Source organism: Zea mays, chromosome 3, assembly GCF_902167145.1.
Source record: "Zea mays cultivar B73 chromosome 3, Zm-B73-REFERENCE-NAM-5.0, whole genome shotgun sequence".
In the NCBI taxonomy this organism is placed as follows: domain Eukaryota; kingdom Viridiplantae; phylum Streptophyta; class Magnoliopsida; order Poales; family Poaceae; genus Zea; species Zea mays.
This window is the reverse complement of record NC_050098.1, coordinates 95,308,207-95,318,777: the sequence shown is the minus strand read 5'-3', so window position 1 is coordinate 95,318,777 and position 10,571 is coordinate 95,308,207. Positions and strand designations below refer to the sequence as shown.

At 45.1% G+C, this 10,571-nt stretch overlaps 1 non-coding gene across 1 annotated transcript; it reads left to right on the top strand.

The window, feature by feature from the left end:
* Window positions 1–1,670: 1,670 nt before the first annotated feature.
* Window positions 1,671–1,871, top strand: LOC111591255 (U2 spliceosomal RNA). The gene has a single exon (XR_004857481.1). It is a non-coding gene; the product is annotated as a U2 spliceosomal RNA (small nuclear RNA).
* Window positions 1,872–10,571: the final 8,700 nt, after the last annotated feature.

Below are 10,571 nucleotides of genomic sequence, written 5' to 3'. Positions count from 1 at the left end.
GTGTACTCCTCACCCAAGTATGGCTTCAAACCTGATGACATGGTTGCCTGGGTGGGTGATAGACCCAGCCCAGGTGGGGTTGGCCAAGGCCCAACAAATTAGGGTTGTCAGGTGGGGTTGGCCGAGGCCCAACAAATTAGGGTTGTCCGGAGCCCAACAGTTCATTAAGCACACCCAACTCAGGGAAAGGCCCAATCGCCCCAAAAGACTAGTCCAATGGGGGAAGGGTGGCTCTACCTTTTAAAGTGGCTTCCTCCTCCCAAGTTAAGCGAGGTGGTTCTGAGGCTCACACGGTCGTCGTCCGACTACAATTGGGCCAACTGCGTCTTTGCCAATGGGTAATAGTGGAGGATGTCCTCATCATTCCCACCTTCTTAAAATGGGCCCTAGCTCTGATACTAGATGATAGACCTAGCCCAAGTGGGGTTGGCCAAGGCCCAACAAATTAGGGTTGCCCGGAGCCCAACAGTTCATTAAGCACACCCAACTCAGGGAAAGGCCCAATCGCCCCAAAAGACTAGTCCAATGTGGGAAGGGTGGCTCTCCCTTTTAAAGTGGCTTCCTCCTCCCAAGTTAAGCGAGGTGGGATAATTCTGAGGCTCACACGGTCGTCGTCCGACTACAATTGGGCCAACTGGGCCAATTGCGTCTTTGCCAACGGGTAATAGTGGAGGATGTCCTCATCAGTGGGGATGTTGAAAATATCATTACTTGGTCCCCAATCAACTTCTTTGTTCTTCAATGCCTTCCTTGTACACTCAACACATTGCTTGATCCATGTAAGAAGTTCTACAAATAAAAACATACACACTTTACAACACAATATCAATTCTTCAAATATATCGAATGTAGTTACAATGTGGAAGAGTTTCACCTTCGCAATAAGAGCCTTTAACATGGTCATATCTGAGAGGGTTATGTTCTCATCACCCTCGTTAGATTACTTCATCCCAGACCCAAGTTGAAGGTAGATAGTGCCAAAGATTATGAAAGTGGAGCTTCGATGGCGACAACAGATACTATAAAGACCTTCGTTTAGAAGCGACACCGAAAGGAAGCCTTAACTGATAGAATCTCTACTCTATTAAATCACAAGTTTCAGCGGTCGTCCCGCATCATCTTTTTACAAAAAACCCCTTGTATTTCTTCAAAATCAACCCACGGTCTCAGATCATATCCCATACCTATCTTATTTGTTCGCACAACAACGTTCTCGTAGTTGTCGCTCTAGCAACAAACCCTGTCCGTTTCGCAACAACCTCCGCCCGCTTCTTCCGCCGTTGCACATTGAATTTTAAGTGAAACCAACTATGCAATTGGAAATGAGTACAAGGCTTTGTAAAAAGTGGAAATTGTTTTTATTGTTTGATATGATACTCTAAAGGCAAGAGCAAGTATGTATTTCAGTAAGCATCTTAAGCATTAGAGGATAAACTTGTTGTATTTGGTATTTCAAGAATGATCTTGTTGGCATACTTGTGCTTTTCTATGTCTTGCTAAACTTTGAGAAAATTGTTAAGCCATCACCATAAATGAATTTGCATATGTTACCTATGGAATCTCAATGATGATTTTGGTTAGGGCATCAGATCTACACCATCTTCTCACTCCTAAGTCCTAAGCCAAAATATTGGCTATAATTTAATTCGAGCATAGGGGCTCCTTTTCAACTCATTTTTCGGTCTTTTGGCTAAGATCAAGTGTAATATTTGTTTTACCAATTCAGTATCTGGTATATGAACAATATGTTCACTTTGACATTAAATTCATTTATTATGGTATTTTTATGTGAGGGTCCATTAAGACTCTCAAGTGTCGCTTAGTCAGCCAATCAATATCATCAAATATGGTTGGGTACCGTCGCAACACACGGGTATTAGACTAGTACATACATGACATATGTGTATAGTGAAAAGCCAGAAATACACACCTCCAAAAAATGAAGCATTACAAAGTGAAAAGGAGGGGGTAAAATGTAATTTCACATAAAATTATATGGGAGCACAATTTTATAAATACATGAACAATGCGACTAACAGAATAGTTGGCCATTTGCAAATTTATACCTACCATTATCACGTGCCATCTAAAAGCCTTCGAAAGTATAATACTAGAGAAAATTCCCTCTACGCCATTCGAAATTATACTGATTCCTTATGTGACACTGGAAATGATAGCATTCCCTCTATGCCACCGGTTTTAGATTTTGATTCCCTTAATGTCATCGCCGCCCATTCGCTGATCGACATTGTTACTTACGCAAATGGGACACATTTGTCATTCACTGTCTTCTACCTCCCTTCTTGTTGTCTGTTCATTCATCGACTGCCTCCTGCCGCCCTCGCCGCACACGCCCAGCGCCGGCCTGGCTGCTGCCACCCGTGGGCTGGCAGCCGGCCATGCGCCACCCAGACTAGCGCAAGGGGTCCCTAGCGCCTGACCACACACGGGGGAGGCAAGCCTACGCAACGTGCGCGCCAACGCCGCTCGTGCCGAGGAGCAAGCGGGCCGTGGCACACGCGAAGGGCACACTAGCTGCGTGTGGCGTAGGTGGATGGCTGAAAGGGAAATGTGCCCTTGGGCCATTTCTAAGTATTTTGGTGATTAAGTGTCAACACATGTGCTTAAATGTGAATATATGCCCATGGATGAACAAAGTGCAAATCACAAGTAAAGGTATGTTTCTAAGCCTTAGTACATTGATTTTGTGTACTAATATATTTGTCTAAGTGTTAGAAACAGAGAGAAGAAGAAAAGGAGAATGTTGGCTGTGTAGAGCCAACAGGCTGGGTCGGTCTGGTGCACCGGACAGTGTCCGGTGGTGCACCGGACAGTGTCCGGTGCGCCAGGCTGCCTCGGCCGAAGAGGCCGCTCTCGGGAATTCGCCGACGGCGTACGGCTAAAATTCACCGGACTGTCCGGTGTACACCGGACTGTCCGGTGAGCCAACGGTCGGCCAGGGCCAACGGTCGGCCACGGATTCTGCGCGTGACACGTGGTCTGGCCAACGGTCGGAAGGAGGCACCGGACTGTCCGGTGTGCACCGGACTGTCTGGTGCGCCAGATCTGCAACGGTTGGCAACGGTCGGCTGCGCCTGTTTAAGGAAGGAAATCGGGCACCGGACAGTGTCCGGTGTGCACCGGACTGTCCGGTGCGCCCGACGACAGAAGGCAAGATCAGCCTTCCAGATTTGCTCTCAACGGCTCCTAGCTGCCTTGGGGCTATAAAAGGGACCCCTAGGCGCATGGAGGAGATAACCAAGCATTCCTTGAGCACTCTTGATCACTCACACATCAATCTTGCACACTTGTTCGATATTCTAGTGATTTCAGCTCCGTTCTAGTGTGCTAGTCTCTTGAGCTCAAGTCTGGGTCTTGTGTGTGCGTATTCGCTGTGATCTTTGTGTTGTGTGTGAGTTGCTAATCCCTCCCTTGCTCCGTGATTCTCTGTGAACATCTTTTGTAAGGGCGAGAGGCTCCAAGTTGTGGAGATTCCTCGCAAACGGGATTGAGAAAAGAAAAGCAAGAACACCGTGGTATTCAAGTTGATCATTGGATCACTTGAGAGGAGTTGAGTGCAACTCTCGTCCATTGGGACGCCACAACGTGGAGTAGGCAAGTTTTTGTACTTGGCCGAACCACGGGATAACCACCGTGTCATCTCTGTGATTGATTTCTTGTGGTTATTGTGTTTTGACTCCTCTCTAGCCACTTGGCCATACTTGTGCTAACACTTAACAAGTTTTTGTGGCATAAGTTTTGAAGTTTTATAGGATCACCTATTCACCCCCCCCCTCTAGGTGCTCTCAATTGGTATCAGAGCCGTTCTCTTCAAAGAAAGGGACTAACCGCCCGAAGAGATGGATCCTAAGGGGAAGGGAATCGTGATCAACGACAAGGAAAAGGAGTCCTTCGTCAACGAGCCAAAGGATGACAAGTCCAACGACTCGGGCTCAGGCCATAGACGAAAAGATGGGAAGAAGAAGAAGACAAGGCGCATCAAGGAGATTGTCTACTACGACAGCGACGGATCTTCCTCTTCCCAAAAGGACGACGACAACGACTACAGGAAGACGGTCAATTCGAACTTTTCATTTGATTATTCTCGTATTCCACATAGTTCGAATTCGCATTTGCTTTCCATTCCTCTCGGCAAACCTCCACACTTTGATGGGGAGGACTACGGATTTTGGAGTCACAAAATGCGTAGTCACTTATTCTCTCTTCATCCAAGCATATGGGAGATTGTAGAGAATGTAATGAAATTTGATAGCTCGGATAGTCCTATGCTTATAAATGAACAAATCCATAGAAATGCACAAGCTACTACTGTTCTTTTAGCATCTTTGTGCAGGGAAGAATACAATAAGGTGAGCGGCTTGGAAAATGCCAAGCAGATATGGGACACCCTCAAGATCTCTCACGAGGGCAACGACGTCACCATGCTCACCAAGATGGAGTTGGTGGAAGGCGAACTCGGAAGATTTGCTATGATAAGGGGAGAGGAGCCAACTCAAACATACAACCGGCTCAAAACCCTTGTCAACAAGATAAGGAGCTATGGAAGCACGCGATGGACGGACCACGACGTCGTCCGCCTAATGCTAAGGTCCTTTACCGTTCTTGATCCTCATTTGGTGAATAATATTCGTGAGAATCCCAGGTACACCAAAATGTCGCCCGAAGAAATTCTTGGAAAATTTGTAAGCGGGCGGATGATGATCAAGGAGGCGAGATACGTCGATGACGCGTTGAACGGTCCGATCCACGAGCCTCAACCCATTGCTCTCAAGGCATCGAGAAGCAAGGAGGCACTACCAAGCAAGGTGGCGCAAATTGAGGCGGCCGGGCTTAATGATGAAGAAATGGCTCTCATCATTAAGCGCTTCAAGACGGCGTTAAGGGGTCGCAAGGAGCATCCCAACAAGACCAAGACGAAAGGGAAGCGCTCATGCTTCAAGTGTGGTAAGATTGGTCACTTTATCGCTAATTGTCCCGATAATGATAGTGACCAGGAAAAGAAGAGTGGAAAATGGGAAAAGAAGAAGAATTACAAGAAGGCAAAGGGCGAGGCTCATATTGGAAAGGAGTGGGATTCGGATTGCTCCTCGTCCGACTCCGACAACGAAGGACTCGCCGCCACCGCCTTCAACAAGTCATCCCTTTTCCCCAACGAGCATCACACGTGCCTCATGGCTAAGGAGAAGAAAGTAAGTACTCGAAACTCTACTTATGCTTCTTCTAGTGAGGATGAGTCTAGTGATGATGAAATAGACTATTCATGCTTATTTAAAGGCTTAGATAGATCTAAGATTGACAAAATTAATGAATTGATTGATGCTTTAAATGATAAGAATAGGCTACTAGAAAAGCAAGAGGATCTCTTGTACGAAGAACATGATAAGTTTGTAGAGGCTCAAAAATCCCTTGCGTTAGAAATTAAGAGAAATGAAATGCTTGCTTGTGAAATGTCTACATGCCATGATTCAATTTCTAAATTAAAGAGCATTAATGATGACTTAAATGCTAAACTAGTAGAAGCACAAAAATCTAACTCTTGTGTTGAGCATGTTGAAATTTGCACTAGGTGTAAGGATGTTGATATTAATGCTTGTAGTGAACACTTAGTTTCCATTTCAAAATTGAATGATGAATTAGCTAGTCTTAATGCCCAACTTAAGACTAGCAAAAGTGAATTTGAAAAACTAAAATTTGCAAGGGATGCCTACACTATTGGTAGACACCCCTCAATTAAGGATGGGCTTGGCTTCAAGAGGGAAGCCAAGAACTTAACAAGCCATAAGACTCCTATCTCCACCAAGGAGAAAGGAAAGGCTCCTATGGCTAATAGTGTTAAGAAGAATCATGCTTTCATGTACTATGATAGAAGATACTCTAGAAATGCTTTTAGGAGTAATGATGTTTTTGATTCACATGCTTATGACTCTTATGCTATGACTGCTTCTAGTTCTCATGTTATGCATGGTAGAAATGTGTTTAGAAGAAATGTTGTTCACCAAATGCCTAGGAGAAATATAGTTCATAATGCTCCTAGGAAAGTAGTGAATGAACCTTCCGAAATTTATTGTACTCTAAATGCTTCCTTTGCTATTTGTAGAAAGGATAAGAAAATTGTTGCTAGGAAGTTAGGGGCAAGATGCAAGGGAGATAAAACTTGCATTTGGGTCCCTAAGAATATTTGTGCTAACCTTGTAGGACCCAACATGAGTTGGGTACCTAAGTCCCAAGCCTAAATTTGCCTTGCAGGTTTATGCATCCGGGGGTTCAAGCTGGATTATTGATAGCGGATGCACAAACCATATGACGGGGGAGAAGAAGATGTTCACCTCCTACGTCAAGAATAAGGATTCCCAAGATTCAATCATATTCGGTGATGGGAATCAAGGCAAGGTAAATGAGTTAGGTAAAATTGCAATTTCTAATGAGCACTCTATCTCTAATGTGTTTTTAGTAGAGTCTCTAGGTTATAATTTGCTATCTGTTAGTCAGTTATGCAACATGGGGTACAACTGTCTATTTACAAATGTAGATGTGTCTGTCGTTAGAAGAAGTGATGGTTCACTAGCTTTTAAGGGTGTATTAGACGGCAAACTTTATTTAGTAGATTTTGCAAAAGAAGAGGCCAGTCTAGATGCATGCTTAATAGCTAAGACTAGCATGGGCTGGCTGTGGCACCGCCGCTTAGCACATGTGGGGATGAAGAACCTTCACAAGCTTCTAAAGGGAGAACACGTGATAGGTTTGACTAACGTGCATTTCGAAAAAGATAGACCTTGTGCAGCTTGTCAAGCAGGTAAACAAGTGGGAGGAGCACATCACAGCAAGAATGTGATGACCACTTCAAGACCCCTGGAGCTGCTGCATATGGACCTCTTCGGACCCGTCGCCTATCTGAGCATAGGAGGGAGTAAGTATGGTCTAGTTATTGTTGATGACTTTTCCCGCTTCACTTGGGTGTTCTTTTTGCAGGATAAGTCTGAAACCCAAGGGACCCTCAAGCGCTTTCTCAGGAGAGCTCAAAATGAGTTTGAGCTCAAGGTGAAGAAGATAAGAAGCGACAACGGATCCGAGTTCAAGAACCTTCAAGTGGAGGAGTTCCTTGAAGAGGAAGGGATCAAGCACGAGTTCTCCGCTCCCTACACACCACAACAAAATGGTGTGGTAGAGAGAAAGAACAGGACGCTCATCGACATGGCGAGGACGATGCTAGGAGAGTTCAAGACCCCCGAGTGCTTTTGGACGGAAGCCGTGAATACGGCTTGCCACGCCATCAACACGGTCTACCTTCATCGCCTCCTCAAGAAGACATCGTATGAGCTACTAACCGGTAACAAACCCAATGTATCTTACTTTCGTGTATTTGGGAGCAAGTGCTACATACTAGTAAAGAAGGGTAGAAATTCTAAATTTGCTCCCAAAGCTGTAGAAGGGTTTTTATTAGGTTATGACTCAAATACAAAGGCGTATAGAGTCTTCAACAAATCATCGGGTTTGGTTGAAGTCTCTAGCGACGTTGTATTTGATGAGACTAATGGCTCTCCAAGAGAGCAAGTTGTTGATTGTGATGATGCAGATGAAGAAGACATTCCAACGGCCGCCATACGCACCATGGCGATTGGAGAAGTGCGGCCACAGGAACAAGATGAGCAAGAACAACCTTCTTCCTCAACAACGGTGCATCCCCCAACTCAAGACGATGAACAGGTTCATCAAAAGGAGACGTGTAATCAAGGGGGAGCACAAGATGATCATGTGATGGAGGAAGAAGCGCAACCGGCACCTCCAACCCAAGTTCGAGCGATGATTCAAAGGGATCATCCCGTCGACCAAATTCTGGGTGACATTAGCAAGGGAGTAACTACTCGGTCTCGATTAGTTAATTTTTGTGAGCATTACTCCTTTGTCTCTTCTATTGAGCCTTTCAGGGTAGAGGAGGCTTTGCTAGATCCGGACTGGGTGTTGGCCATGCAAGAGGAACTCAACAACTTCAAGCGCAATGAAGTTTGGACACTGGTGCCTCGTCCGAAGCAAAATGTTGTGGGAACCAAGTGGGTGTTCCGCAACAAACAGGACGAGCACGGGGTGGTGACGAGGAACAAGGCTCGACTTGTGGCAAAAGGTTATGCCCAAGTCGCAGGTTTGGACTTTGAGGAGACTTTCGCTCCTGTGGCTAGGCTAGAGTCCATTCGTATCTTGCTAGCATATGCCGCTCACCATTCTTTCAGGTTGTTCCAAATGGATGTGAAGAGCGCATTCCTCAACGGACCAATCAAGGAGGAGGTGTACGTGGAGCAACCTCCTGGCTTTGAGGATGAACGGTACCCCGACCATGTGTGTAAGCTCTCTAAGGCGCTCTATGGACTTAAGCAAGCCCCAAGAGCATGGTATGAATGCCTTAGAGATTTCTTAATTGTTAATGCTTTCAAGGTTGGGAAAGCCGATCCAACTCTTTTTACAAAGACATGTGATGGTGATTTGTTTGTGTGCCAAATTTATGTCGATGACATAATATTTGGTTCAACTAACCAAAAGTCTTGTGAAGAGTTTAGCAGGGTGATGACGCAGAAATTCGAGATGTCGATGATGGGCGAGTTGAACTACTTCCTTGGGTTCCAAGTGAAGCAACTCAAGGACGGCACCTTCATCTCCCAAACGAAGTACACGCAAGATCTACTAAAGCGGTTTGGGATGAAGGACGCCAAGCCCGCAAAGACTCCGATGGGGACCGACGGACACACCGACCTCAACAAAGGAGGTAAGTCCGTTGATCAAAAAGCATACCGGTCAATGATAGGTTCTTTGCTTTACTTATGTGCTAGTAGACCGGATATTATGCTTAGCGTATGCATGTGTGCTAGATTTCAATCCGATCCTAAGGAGTGTCACTTAGTGGCGGTGAAGCGAATTCTTAGATATTTGGTTGCTACGCCTTGCTTCGGGCTCTGGTATCCAAAGGGGTCTACCTTTGACTTAGTTGGATACTCAGACTCCGACTATGCTGGATGTAAGGTCGATAGGAAGAGTACATCGGGGACGTGCCAATTCTTAGGAAGGTCCCTGGTGTCATGGAACTCTAAGAAACAAACCTCCGTTGCCCTATCCACCGCTGAGGCCGAGTACGTTGCCGCAGGTCAGTGTTGCGCGCAACTACTTTGGATGAGGCAAACCCTCCGGGACTTTGGCTACAATCTGAGCAAAGTCCCACTCCTATGTGATAATGAGAGTGCTATCCGCATGGCGGAAAATCCTGTTGAACACAGCCGCACAAAGCACATAGACATCCGGCATCACTTTTTGAGAGACCACCAGCAAAAGGGGGATATCGAAGTGTTTCATGTTAGCACCGAGAACCAGCTAGCCGATATCTTTACCAAGCCTCTAGATGAGAAGACCTTTTGCAGGCTGCGTAGTGAGCTAAATGTCTTAGATTCGCGGAACTTGGATTGAATTGTAGCATACATGTGTTTATGCTTTTGATCATGTTCATTCTGCATTTTGTTGCTTATTGTGGTGCTCAAGTTGTACAAACACTCCCTGGACCTCACAAGTCCGTTGCAAAGTGATGCACATGTTTAGGGGGAGATGTGTTACAACTTGACCCTTTGAGACTAACCATATGCTTGAGGTTGCTTGATTTAGTCTCGAAGGTGAATTGAAAGGGAAAGGTGAACTTGGACCATGCAAGACTTCCACTGCACTCCGATGAGAGGGTAACTTATTCCAAGTTCATCTCTAAGATCTTATTGCCTTTGTACTCTTAATTGAAGATTTTGGTGAGGCAATGGGGTTAAAGGGCCAAGATTGATCCTGTTTTGGTGCTTGATGCCAAAGGGGGAGAAAATAAAGGCCAAAGCAATAAATGGATCAGCTACCACTTGAGAAATTTTGAAAAAGTATAATAGAGCTTTTGGTTTGTCAAAACTCTTGTATTGTCTCTTTTTGTCAAAAGTTGGCTTCTTGTGGGGAGAAATGTTGATTATGGGAAATAGGGGGAGTTTTTGAAATCTTTGATCAATCTCTTTTGGAAAGACTCTCTTTATGCTTCAACATTGGTGTTTGACTTAGAGATAGAGATTTGAGTTTGATTTGCAAAAACAAACCAAGTGGTGGCAAAGGATGATCCATATATGCCAAAAATGAATCAAAATAGATTTGTGTTTTATTTGAAGTAATTTTGCACTTGTTCTAGTTGCTTTATGTTGTGTTGGCATAAATCACCAAAAAGGGGGAGATTGAAAGGGAAATGTGCCCTTGGGCCATTTCTAAGTATTTTGGTGATTAAGTGTCAACACATGTGCTTAAATGTGAATATATGCCCATGGATGAACAAAGTGCAAATCACAAGTAAAGGTATGTTTCTAAGCCTTAGTACATTGATTTTGTGTACTAATATATTTGTCTAAGTGTTAGAAACAGAGAGAAGAAGAAAAGGAGAATGTTGGCTGTGTAGAGCCAACAGGCTGGGTCGGTCTGGGGCACCGGACTGTCCGGTGGTGCACCGGACAGTGTCCGGTGGTGCACCGGACAGTGTCCGGTGCGCCAGGCTGCCT